Genomic DNA, 12,767 nt, shown 5'->3' on the forward strand with positions numbered 1-12,767 from the left:
AGTCCATGTGAGGGAAAGCAATCACAGTAGATTCCCATTTATCTAAAATTTAAGCAAAGTTACTGCTCAAAAAATGTTTTTATTATTCTTTTTTCTTTAAAAGATACACAAAAAGTAAATGTTCTTATTACTGAGATTTATTGCAAAAGTAATTTCCAGTGTAAGTCATTACATAATGATTCAACCTAAGTCCTAAGTCAATAGTTTTGAACAATTTATTTTCACTACAAAGATTCTGAGATACTATATGACTATGAATTATCACCTAAATCACACACCTTTTTTTTCTCAGTAAAATAATTTATTGGAGTCACAGATTTAACTGGTAGACTTTTTTGCTCCTGAAGAGTATTAAAAGGCGAAAATGACAGGGATATTCTTTTTTTCTTCACATACTTTTGTTTGACATATTTTTAGGGTTGAATGTGCATTATTCACATACAAAGTCTTTTAAAATGATGATAATAAGTATGATATGCTTCCAGCCATCGTCATATAAGAAAAGATCTCATTGTGAGCTCAGGGAGGAGGTGAACACACTGATGTCTATGTGCAGGACAGTGCTAGTGGAAAGAGAAAGCTTAAATAGGGCAAGAGAATAAAACTTAATTGTATAAAAAGGAGTCAGAGATAGGACAAAAATATTCCGTCCATGTACAATAAGCCATCAAATTTTAGTGTGCCTGTGAATAAGATCCAGAGTTAGTGAACACATCCATGTACAGTCTGACAGCAGTGAATATAGATGTAAGATGAGGAAACTGGGGTGGTTATGCCAGTAAGTTTGGGGGATTTCTGTGATTTTTTGGAAAGGTTTGATTTTTAAACATTTCACAGAATGTGTAAACATTGAATTCATCAAAATATTCAGTTGACACAAAACATCCATTTTGTAATCATTCTGGTTAAACTAAATTTTATATTATCTATATGTAAGTATAAATCCTTGAACACATTCACACACATATACAAAGATAAACCACTCTCTAAGCATAACTTCTGCTTGCAAGAAAGTAAGGACAAGTGTTTGCCTTCATGTCTCTTCTCCATTTGGATTAAAGCTGGTGAAACTCAATGCTATTTGATAACAAGATAGCTTTTGTGTAACAATCTGTACACATTTTGTGGGGGAAGACAACCCAGAATGTTAGATATAAAGGTAGTTTACCCTTCTCTTCAATCAGTAGAATAAAATATTTTGATGTATGCATCATCTTCCTCTGAATCCTCTTTGTAAGATAGCTTACTTTCTCCACCGTGGAGGGGAATAGACAGGTAGAGGAATGGATGGTTAGATGGATAGATAGATAGAGAGATAGATAGATAGATTTTCTTCAAGACAGACATAGAAGAATCCTATTGTAATAGAAACTCCTAAACAATATTGGACTGCCCAACTGAGTGTTTTACTTGAAATTGATTAATAGCCAATTGATTTTTTCAAAGGGGAGCACATCTATCAGATTGATTATCTATCTATCTATTGATCTCTCATCTATCTATATTTGAAACTGATTAAGATTGTTTACACTGTTCATGACTTTTTCTTTTTAGTTTTCCTTTCTTATTTTTTTATTTCTTCTAGTCTATTTCTCTACGACATTTTGAGTCATCTTGATGTGATGGCTACCTAGAAAGCTCCTATTGATTTTCTAAATATTTGCCTTAAACCATTCTAAGTATAGCTTCTTTCTGCAATAAAGTAAGGATAAGCTTTGTCTTCATGCTTTTTCTCCAACTAACTTAAAGTTGTGGAACTCTAATGCTTTTGCTCTTATGATAGCTTTTGCATAACATTCTGTTCCTTATGAAAGCAAACAATGAAATATTTACAAATTGGAGTACAATTCCCTTCAATAGGTATAAAGGTATAAGATGGTTTTCATATTTATATTTTCTTCCAATTCTTTTTTATAACATAGCTTGCTCTTCTCTCCTCTGAATTCTGGGCTCTCTCTCGCTCTCTTCCATTTTATGTTTTTTTTCTTAATTTTAATTTTTTTTTATCTGCATAATTCAATGTATAATAAGAAAAGCAATGAGGGGCAAGACAGTTCAAAATAGTAAGAATAAGCTGCATTTCTGAACAACTTTATAAAAATATGACTGCTTACATTCCAGTCAGTAGTATTCTAACTTCCATGTGGACCCCCCTACTTTTTATAATTGTTTTTTTTTCTTCACACACACACACTGTATTTTATTTTTACAAGAGATAAACTGACACCAAGCATTGTACATGGATGATCACAACAAAAGCAACAATGATAGCAATTACCAAACATGAAACACAATCATACTATGTCATAATATTGGCATTCAGTCCAGTAATCCTCCACTGTAACAGCTCCTTTACTTTGCTGTGATAATTGATTTGCATATTTTTTTGCTTCTGAATCCTTGTGGGATTTTTTTTATTCATACAGAAAGTCACAAAAATTATAATCATCCTTATCAGTTCACTCAGTCCCATGTAATTAATTTTTTTATCTTGATCTTTTGTTAGCACTTTTATGAATTCTTCAGTTTTCCATTAGAGTTCTGAAAATTCAGTTCATTCAGTTCAGCAGTATAGTCAGTTACCAGAAGCCTGTACTTGTCAGAGTCTTTTCCATGAATTCCTTGAAGATGAAACCCTTTTATAGGAACATTTTTTCAAAAGCACCAGAGTACACCCAGAAGTGTCTGTAAATGACAAAAGACTTAAAAATGACCATGGTTAAAGATTTGATGATAGTTCATAATAATGCATTTGACAAGGAAATTTAGCTGTTTCTGAGATATACATTTTGAAGTAATAACTAGAATTATGACATAACATTATACCAGAACATATAAGATTTTTAGAAATTTGATGTAATGTCTGAAACATTTATGTTAACATATTTCCATACAAATAGCTCAAAGAAAATTTAGTATTAGTTGTTTTTGTTTGTTTGTTTGTTTGTTTTATACTGCAGGTCCTTATTAGTCATAAATTTTATACATATCAGTGTATACATGTTTATCCCAATTGCCCAATTCAGCACACCACCATCCCCACCTCACCATGGTTTTCCCCTCTTGGTGTCCATACGTTAGTTCTCTACATCCATGTCTCAACTTCTGCCCTGAAAACTGGTTCATCTGTACCATTTTTCTAGGTTCCACATACGTGCATTAATATACGATATTTGCTTTTCTCTTTCTGACTTACTTCACTCTGTATGACAGTCTCTAGATTCATCCACATCTCAACAAATGACTCAATTTCGTTCCTTTTTATGGCTGAGTAATATTCCATTGTATATATGTGCCACATCTTCTTTATCCATTCGTCTGTCAATGGGCATTTAGATTTCTTCCATGACCTGGCTATTGGAAATAGTGTTGCAATGAACATTGGGGTACATGTGTCTTTTTGAATTACGGTTTTCTCTGGGTATATGCCCGGTAGTGGGATTGTTGGATCATATGGTAATTCTATTTTTAGTTTTTTAAGGAACATCCATACTGTTCTCCATAGTGGCTGTATCAATTTACATTCCCACCAACAGTGCAAGAGGGTACCCTTTTATCCACACTCTCTCCAGCATTTGTTGTTTGTAGATTTTCTGATGATGCCCATTCTAACTGGTGTGAGGTGATACCTCATTGTAGATTTGATTTGTATTTTTCTAATATTTAGTGACATTGAGCAGCTTTTCATGTGCTTCCTGGCCATCTGAATGTCTTCTTTGGAGAAATGTCTATTTAGGTCTTCTGCACATTTTTGGATTGAGTTGTTTGTTTCTTTAATATTGAGCTGCATGAGCTGTTTATATACTTTGGAGATTAATCCTTTGTCGGTTGATTCATTTGCAAATATTTTCTCTCATTCTGAGGGTTTTCTTTTCATCTTATTTATGGTTTCCTTTGCTATTCAAAAGCTTTTAAGTTTCATTAGGTACCATTTGTTTATTTTTGTTTTTATTTCCATTACTCTAAGAGGTGGATCAAAAATGATCTTGCTGTGATTTATGTCAAAGGCTGTTCTTCCTATGTTTTCCTCTAAGAGTTTTATAGTGTCCAGTCTTACATTTAGATCTTGAATCTATTTTGAGTTTATTTTTGTGTATGGTGTTAGGGAGTGTTCTAACTTCATTCTTTTACATGTAGCTGTCCAGTTTTCCCAGCACCACTTATTGAAGAGACTGTCTTTTCTCCACTGTATATCTTTGGCTCCTTTGTCATAGATTAGTTGACCATAGGTGCATGGGTTTATGTCTGGGTTTGCTATCTTGTTCCATTGATCTATGTTTCTGTTTTTTTTGCCAGTACCATATTATCTTGATTACTGTAGCTTTGTAGTATACTCTGCTCCGTTTTTTTCCCTCAAGACTGCTTTGGCTATTCGGGGTCTTTTGTGTCTCCATACAAATTTTAAGATGATGTGTTCTAGTTCTGTAAAAAATGCCATTGGTAGTTTGATAGGGATCACATTGAATCTGTAGATTGCTTTGGGTAGTATAGTGATTTTCACAATATTGATTCCTCCAATCCAAGAACATGGTATATCTCTCCACCTGTTGCTATCATCTTTAATTTCTTTCATCAGTGTCTTATAGTTTTCTGCATGCAGGTCTTTTGTCTCCCTAGGTAGGTTTATTCGTAAGTATTTTATTCTTTTTGTTGCAATGGTAAATGGGACTGCTTCCATAATTTCTCTTTCAGATTTTTCATCATTAGTGTATAGGAATGCAAGAGATTTCTGTGCATTAATTTTGTATCCTGAAACTTTACCACTTTCCTTGATTAGCTCTATTAGTTTTCCGGTGGAATTTTTAGTATTCTCTATGTATAGTATCATGTCATCTGCAAACAGTGAAAGTTTTACTTCTTCTTTTCCAATTTCTACTACTTTTATTTCTTTTTCTTCTCTGATTGCCATGGCTAGGACTTCCAAAACTATGTCGAATAATAGCAGTGAGATTGGACATCCCTGTCTGGTTCCTGATCTTAGAGGAAATGCTTTCAGTTTTTCACCATTGAGAATGATGTTTGCTGTGGTTTTGTTGTATATGGCTTTTATTATGTTGAGGTAGGTTCCCTCTATGCCCACTTTCTGGAGAGTTTTTATCATAAATTGGTGTTGAATTTTGTCAAAAGCCTTTTCTGAATCTATTGAGATGATCATATGGTTTTTATTCAATTTGTTAATATGGTGCATCACATTGATTGATTTGTGTATATTGAAGAATCCTTGCATCCCTGGGATAAATCCCATTTGATCGTGGTGTATGATCCTTTAAATTGTTGTTGGATTCTGTTTGCTAGTACTTTGTTTAGGATTTTTGCAGCTATAGTCATCAGTGATACTGGTCTGTAATTTTCTTTTTTATGTAGTATCTTTGTCTGGTTTTGGTATCAGGGTGATGGTGGCCTCATAGAATGAGTTTGGGAGTGTTCCTTCCCCTGCAGTTTTTTTGGAAGAGTTTGAGAAGGATGGGTGTTAGCTCTTCTCTCAAAGTTTGATAGAATTCACCTGTGAAGCCATCTGGTCCTGGACTTTTGTTTGTTGGAAAATTTTTAATCACAGTTTCAATTTCATTACTTGTTATTGGTCTGTTTATGTTTTCTATTTCTTCCTAGTTCAGTCTCGGAAGGTTGTGCTTTTCCATGAATTTGTCCATTTCTTCCAGGTTGTCCATTTTATTGGCATAGAGTTGCGTATAGTAGTCTCTTAGGATACGTTGTATTTCTGTGGTTTCTTTTGTATCTCTCTTTCTTCTTCTCTCTCTCTCTTTCTACAATAACAGTTATATCAAGAATCCTCATTTATCTGGAGCTTATTTTTGTTGGAGGAGGTAATCAAGAGGATGTGACCACTGGTTGACCTGTCAGATGGAGCCAGGCAAGCAGAGGTTCTTCACCCTCTCCCCTAGTCCTTGGAATATATCAATATGCTCCAGCAGCTTTTTCAAGGACACAGCCTTGAGAGAGTAATGTGTTGTTGAAACCATCTGGTCTGAATATCTGACTCAACCCAGTTAAGGCCTCCATATAAACTTTAAGATTCTAGAAGGAGGATACAGAGATCTACTGCTTATAAAACTTGCCATCTACCAATTTGGAGTGGTCTGCCTTTCCTTTAGTCTGTCTTTGTCCTCCGTGTATGGAGGCCAATTTTGAATTTCACCTGAGGAACTCCCAAGATCTCAAGTCAACACTTTTTACAAGTCCAAGTAATAATTTCTAATAATTATACTTTTAAGAGTTTACTATGTGTCAGACAATGTTTTAAGGGCTTTCTGTCTATCGTCTCATTTATCCTCTCAGTGATTCTTTGATGTATTATTATGTCCTTTTTAGAAATAAAGAAAATGATAAAAAGTAGTTTGTAGCAATTTCCCATCATATAGCTTGTAACTGGCAGAGCTAGAATTTTAGAATCTCAGCTGTTTAATTGCAGAGCTGGTGCTCTTACATACATAAATTCTCACTGAAAGTGATGGAAGATTATTCTAATATAATCAACTCTAGATATATAATTAATGGATAAAGCTAGATTAAAGCAAGTATGAGTGAATTTGATAATATTTATAATTTTTAACTCAAAATTATTTCAATTAAACTCATATATTCATATAAAGACAGTTTTTTACCTTCTAATAAAATATTTAAATAAGACATTAATTCTCCTGTCCACTTGTGAGTTACTTAAGTATGAAAATATTTGAATAATTTGATAATCTAATTAAGAAATAAACACAGATACATAATACTAAGTATTAATGTAAGTGACCATTTGATCAGATTCAATATCTAAATATGGACATATTCAGAGCCTGAAGATAATTATGAAAGGAAATATAACAATTCCTTTACTGTTTATGAACTTTGCTCAAGGAAAATAAATTATTTTAAGATAAATTTTATTTTTAGAATACATGTAAAGTTACAGAAGAATTGTGAAGATAGCTGTAGAGATTTCTCATAAACCCTACTCAGTTTTCTCTATTATTAACTGCTCTTTAAGGTCTTTTGTTTTTTCATATAAACGTTTGAATGTGTTTATTACTATCTACAAAATGGCTTTTTGGAATTTTGATTCACATTGCATTGAATCTACACATCAAATAGTCAAGAATTAATATCTTAAAAATATTATGCTGGGCTTCCCTGGTGGCACAGTGGTTGAGAGTCCGTCTGCCAATGCAGGGGACACGGGTTCATGCCCCGGTCTGGGAGGATCCCACATGCCACGAAGCGGCTGGGCCCGTGAGCCATGGCCGCTGAGCCTGCGCATCCAGAGCCTGTGCTCTGCAGCGGGAGAGGCCACAGCGGTGAGAGGCCCGCGTACCGCAAAAAAAATATATATATATATATTATGCTTTCTAAAATATGAATACTGAATATCTTACCATTTATTTAGATATTTGATTTCTTTCTTCAGAATTTTGTAGTTTTCCGCATATCCACCTTGTACATCTTTGTTAGATTTACACCCATGTGTTTCTTCTTATTCATACTATTTTAAATAGTATTAATTTTTTTTAAAATTTTCCCCAATTGTCTTTTGTTGATATTTATAAAAGCAATTAACTTTTGTGTATTAACTTTGTTTCCTGAGACTCTGTTATACTTACTATTAGGCCCAGGAGGTTTTGTTATTGCTGCTGTTTTCGATTTTCTGGGATTTGTTACATAGACAATCATGTCTGATAAAAACAAACAGTTTTATTTATTTCTTTTCTATTTATAAATCTTTGATTTATTTTCCTTGTCTTATTGCATTAGCTAAGATCTCCAGGATGATGTTGAATAGCAATGATGAGAAAGAATGTTCTTGCCTTTTTCCCAATCTTAGAGGAAAAGCTTCTAGTTTCTCAGTGTTAAGAATGATGCCACCTGTAGGATTTTTGTGAATGTTCTTTATCAGATTTAGGGAGCTCTTTCACCTCTATTTTAGTTTGTTGAAAGTTTTTTTTTTTATGAATAGATGTTGAATTTGGTTGTATGCCTTTTCTGTGTCAAACAATATGATTATATGACTTTCTTCTTTATTAATCTGTCATGTGGTGGATTACATTGATTTTTGAATGTAGAACAGCTTTGCCTACCTGGAGTAAGTCCCACCTGACTATGGTATAGAATTATTTTTGTGTATTTTCAAATTTCATTTGATAATATTTTGTTGAGAAATTTTACAGCTATGCTAGTAAGATGTACTGATTTTCAGTTTTCCTTTCTGTAATATCTTTACCTGATTTTAGTGTTAGGGTAATGCAGGCTTCATAGAATGAGTTAGGAATGTTCTTTTTCTTTCTACTTTTTGAAAGAGATTGTGGATAAATGGTACAATTGCTGTTTTTAAGTGTTTGGTAGAATTCACTGTCATGGTCTGAGAACATACTTTTATTATTTATATTCTTTAAAATATTCAGGGTATAGGCCCAGTAGTGGGATTTCTGAGTCATATGGTATTTCTACTTTTAGTTTTTTAAGGAACCTCTGTACTTTTCTCCATAGTGGCTGTATCAATTTACACTCCCACCAACAGTGCAAGAGGGTTCTCTTTTCTCCACACCCTCTCCAGCATTTATTGTTTCTGCATTTTTTGATAATGGCCATTCTGACCAGTGTGAGGTGTCTGTCATACAGAGTGAAGTAAGTCCAAAAGAGAAAAACAAATGCTGTATGCTAATGCATATATATGGAACTAAAAACAAACAAAAATAATGGTACTGATGAACCTAGTGGTAGAGCAGGAATAAAGATGCAGACATAGAGAATGGACTTGAGGACACAGGGGTGGAGGGGAAAGCTGGTGTGAAGTGAGAATAGCATCGACATATATACACTAGCAAATGTAAAATAGATAGCTAGGGGGAAGAAGCAGCATAGCACAGGGAGATCAGCTTTGTGCTTTGCGATGACCTAGAGAGGAAGGATAGGGTGGGTGGGAGGGAGGCTCAAGAGGGAGGGGATAAAGGGATATATGTGTGCATATGTCTGGTTCACTTTCTTGTACAGCAGAGACTAGCAAAGCATTGTAAAACAATTATACTCCAATAAAGGTGTGTAAAAAAAAATTAAGGTATGTCTTATGGCCTAGACTGTTGTCTATCTTGTTGAATGTCCCATGTGAACTTGAGAAGAACATGCATTATGCTGTTGTTAGATGGAGTATTCTATAAATGTCAGTTATTAAGTTGATTCATAGTGTATTCAGGTCAACTGTATTTTTACTGATTTTCTGACTGTTTGATTTATAAATTGCTGAGAGAGTAGTCTTGAAGTCTCAGACTCTAATAATTTATTTGTCTATGACTCCTTGCAGTTCTTCAGTTTTTGCACTAAATATTTTTGATACTCTTGTTAGGTTGATACACAGTAAGAACACCCTATTATGTCTTCTTGGGGAATTGATCATTGTGTCATTATGTTATGCCCTCCTTCATCCCTAAAAATATCTCTTATTCTAAAGTGTGCATTGTTTGAAATTAATATAGCTACTCCAGCTTTCTTTTGATAGATGGTGTGGTATATCTTTTTCTATCCTTTTACATTTAAACTGTGTCTTTATGCTTAAAGTGGGTTTCTTGTGGAAAACATATAGTTTGGTCTTCTTTATCCACTAAGACTAAGTCTTTCTTTTAGTTGGTGTATTTAGTTCATTCTTATTTAAAGTAATTATTAATATATTTGGATGAATATCTACTACTTTTGTAACTATTTTTTGTTGCACTTTTTCCTTGTTTCTCTTTCTGCCTTATTATACCTTCCTTGGTTTTACTTGAATATTTTGTATGATTCCATTTGATCTCCCTTTGCATATTAGTTGCCCCAAAGTTTGGATTATGTGTTTTAAACTATTTATGTCCACCTTCAAAAATACTCTGTAGGTTCATATGTAATACAAGTACCTTATAACAGAGTATTACAAATTCTTCTCTCATCCCTTATGGCACTGCAATCATTCATTTGTTTATCTACATGTTAAAACCATTGAATATATCCTTACTAGTATCACTGTAAACATAGGTATCTTTCAGATTAATTAAGAATAAACAAAATTAAAGATTTTTTTACATTTATTAATTCTCTGACCCTTCCATTTTTTATGTCGATTAGAGTTTATTATTATATTTGTTTTTTATTGCTACTTCAATAAATTAACCCCAACTTAATGGCTTAAAACAACACAAACTATTGTCTTATAGTTCTAGAACTTTGAAGTCCAAAATGTGTCTTATGAGGCTAAAATCAAGGTGTAAGCAGAGCTGAATTTCTTCTAGAAATTTTATGTGAGAACATGCTACTAGAGGCTGTCTGCATTCCTTGGCTCATGGGCATGTCATTCCAAGCTATTTCCTTGATCATAGCTCCTTCTCTGACTCTTGTTTACATCTTTTCCTTATAAGGACCCTTGAGATTAGATTTATCCCACAGGGTTCATCCAGAATAATGACCCCATTTAGAGATCCTTAATCCAACCTGTAAAGTCTGCTTTGCATGTAACATAACATATTCATTAGTTAAGAGAATCAGGACATATTCTCTTATCATAGTCCCTCTTCTGGACCCCATGTACTCACATCTATCACACATGTAAAATACACTCACTCCATCCAAATATTTTCCAAAGTTTCAACAAAATACATAATCAATTTAAGGCTCAATAATTTCATCTAGCTCTCATCAGCTCAAAAATTTCAAATTTCATCATCTAAATCATTTAAATCATGTGTGAATTAGCCTGTAAATATGATTCAATTTGGGGCAAAATTTTTCTCCATTGATGCATCTGTGAAATCAGAAAACATGTTATTTGTTACCAAAAGGCAAAGATGGAACAGCCATCAAGTACAGATTTCCCCTTTGAAAAAGGGAGAAAATAGAAAGAAAATGAAGTCAGTGCTCTCAAGACATTTAAAAATCCAGGTGGGAAAGTAACATTGAATTTTAAGACTTGGGAATAAACCTCTGTGGGATCATAGCCACAACCCCTTCCCCTATGCTCAAACTCTGCCCTCTGGGCTCAGATTTCCACCCTCAGAATCACCTTTATTTTTTTCTGAAAATAAAGCCTGTTTGCAGAATTATCTTATCAACCCATTTTCCACATATAGAATTTGGGGATTCCAAAGCTTTCACTAATTTCATATTTTTTCTATCTCTTTTAGGTCAAGGTGTCAGTGTTTCTGGAGGTATAAAATTGTCAACAAACTTATGGATGTCCTGCATATGTAATGGGGATTTATTGGACAAGAAGCTGCTTTAAAGAACTTTTCTGGATAATCTCATTTCTATTTCTAGTTTCTGCCAAGATGTCTGAATATATCTAGGAGTCACATGCTAAATCTTTCAAAAGTACCTTTTGTGTGACAGAATACTCTGAACCTTTGGTTCTTCTAAGGTATTTGAAAAATACAGTCCAGCTACATTCTCAGTTTTTTCTTTAGATCATGCTTTCCTGACAATGAAATGTTTAAATATTACCTTTTATTCTTCTATAAAAGCTTCTCAAATCAAGTTCTGGCTTCATTTTGTTGATCAATTCTTCCTTCAATTTATCTCTTTCTTTTTTGAATCTACTATAAGCTGTAAGGAGAAATAAGGCCATACCATCAACACTTTCTTAGAATATAATCAGCTCAAAATTCAATTTCATCACTTTCTGCATAATTCAGGATGTAATTATTTCATACTTTCTGCCACTGTATAATAAGGATCTCCTTTCCTACAGCTTCTAATGAAATGTTCCTCACTTCTTCCTGAGCCTTCACCAGCAGCTTTTAGTATCCATATTCCTACCAACACCTTATTTATGGTGATATAGATATTCTCTAGACAATATATGTTTTCTTTAACATGTTTCTCACTTTCTTCTAAGTTCTCACTAGCAGAATCACTAACATTCATATTTATACTAACAATGTTCAAGGCAATCTAGGTTTTCCTATTATGCTCCTTAAAATGCTTTCTACATTTACCCAATACTCATTTCCAAAGTCTGTATGTTATTTTTTTTTCTATTTGTCTGTCTATCTATCTATCTATCTATCATCTACTTTCAAGATACCAAAACTCTGTATTATTTTCCTATTGCTACTGTAACAAATTATCTCAAGCTTAGTGACTAGTGATTATTTATTATCTTGCTCTTTCTTATCTTTAAAGTAGTAATATATATTTAGTAAGATAATATAAAATATACTATTTTACTTCTCTGACCAACAGAAGTCAGAAAAGTATCTTATGGAGCTAAAATCAAGGTTATCTCAAAGCTACATCCCTTCTGAAGGCTCTAGGGGAGAACTTATTTCTTTTTTTTTCCAGTTTCTAGAGACTATTCTCATTCTTTGGCTCATAGCCATATCATTATGACCTCTGCCTCTGTTACATCTTCTTTTCCAACTCCTCCACCTCCTTCTTTTTCTTATATCGACCTTTGTGATTACATTGGGCCCGCTTGGATAAGCTGGGAAAATTTCTCTATCTTTTACATTGGGCCCACTTGGATAAGCTGGGAAAATTTCTCTATCTTAAAATTATTATTTTAATCATATGTTCAAAGTCCTTATTTATGTGTAAGATAACATATTCACTGATTCAGGGGATTAGAATGTGGACCTCTTTAGAGGGTCATTATTTTGCCTGGCACACTGACTTATATCATTTTCCATGAAGAATTTTTTAAAAAAATACTCTTGCAGGACAGGTCTGTTAGTGATGAGTTTCTTCAGTTTTTATTTGCCTGAAAAAATATTTATTTCCCCTTTATTTATTTATTTTATTTTATT

The sequence above is a fragment of the Mesoplodon densirostris genome, chromosome 5, assembly GCF_025265405.1.
Source record: "Mesoplodon densirostris isolate mMesDen1 chromosome 5, mMesDen1 primary haplotype, whole genome shotgun sequence".
NCBI lineage: Eukaryota > Metazoa > Chordata > Mammalia > Artiodactyla > Ziphiidae > Mesoplodon > Mesoplodon densirostris.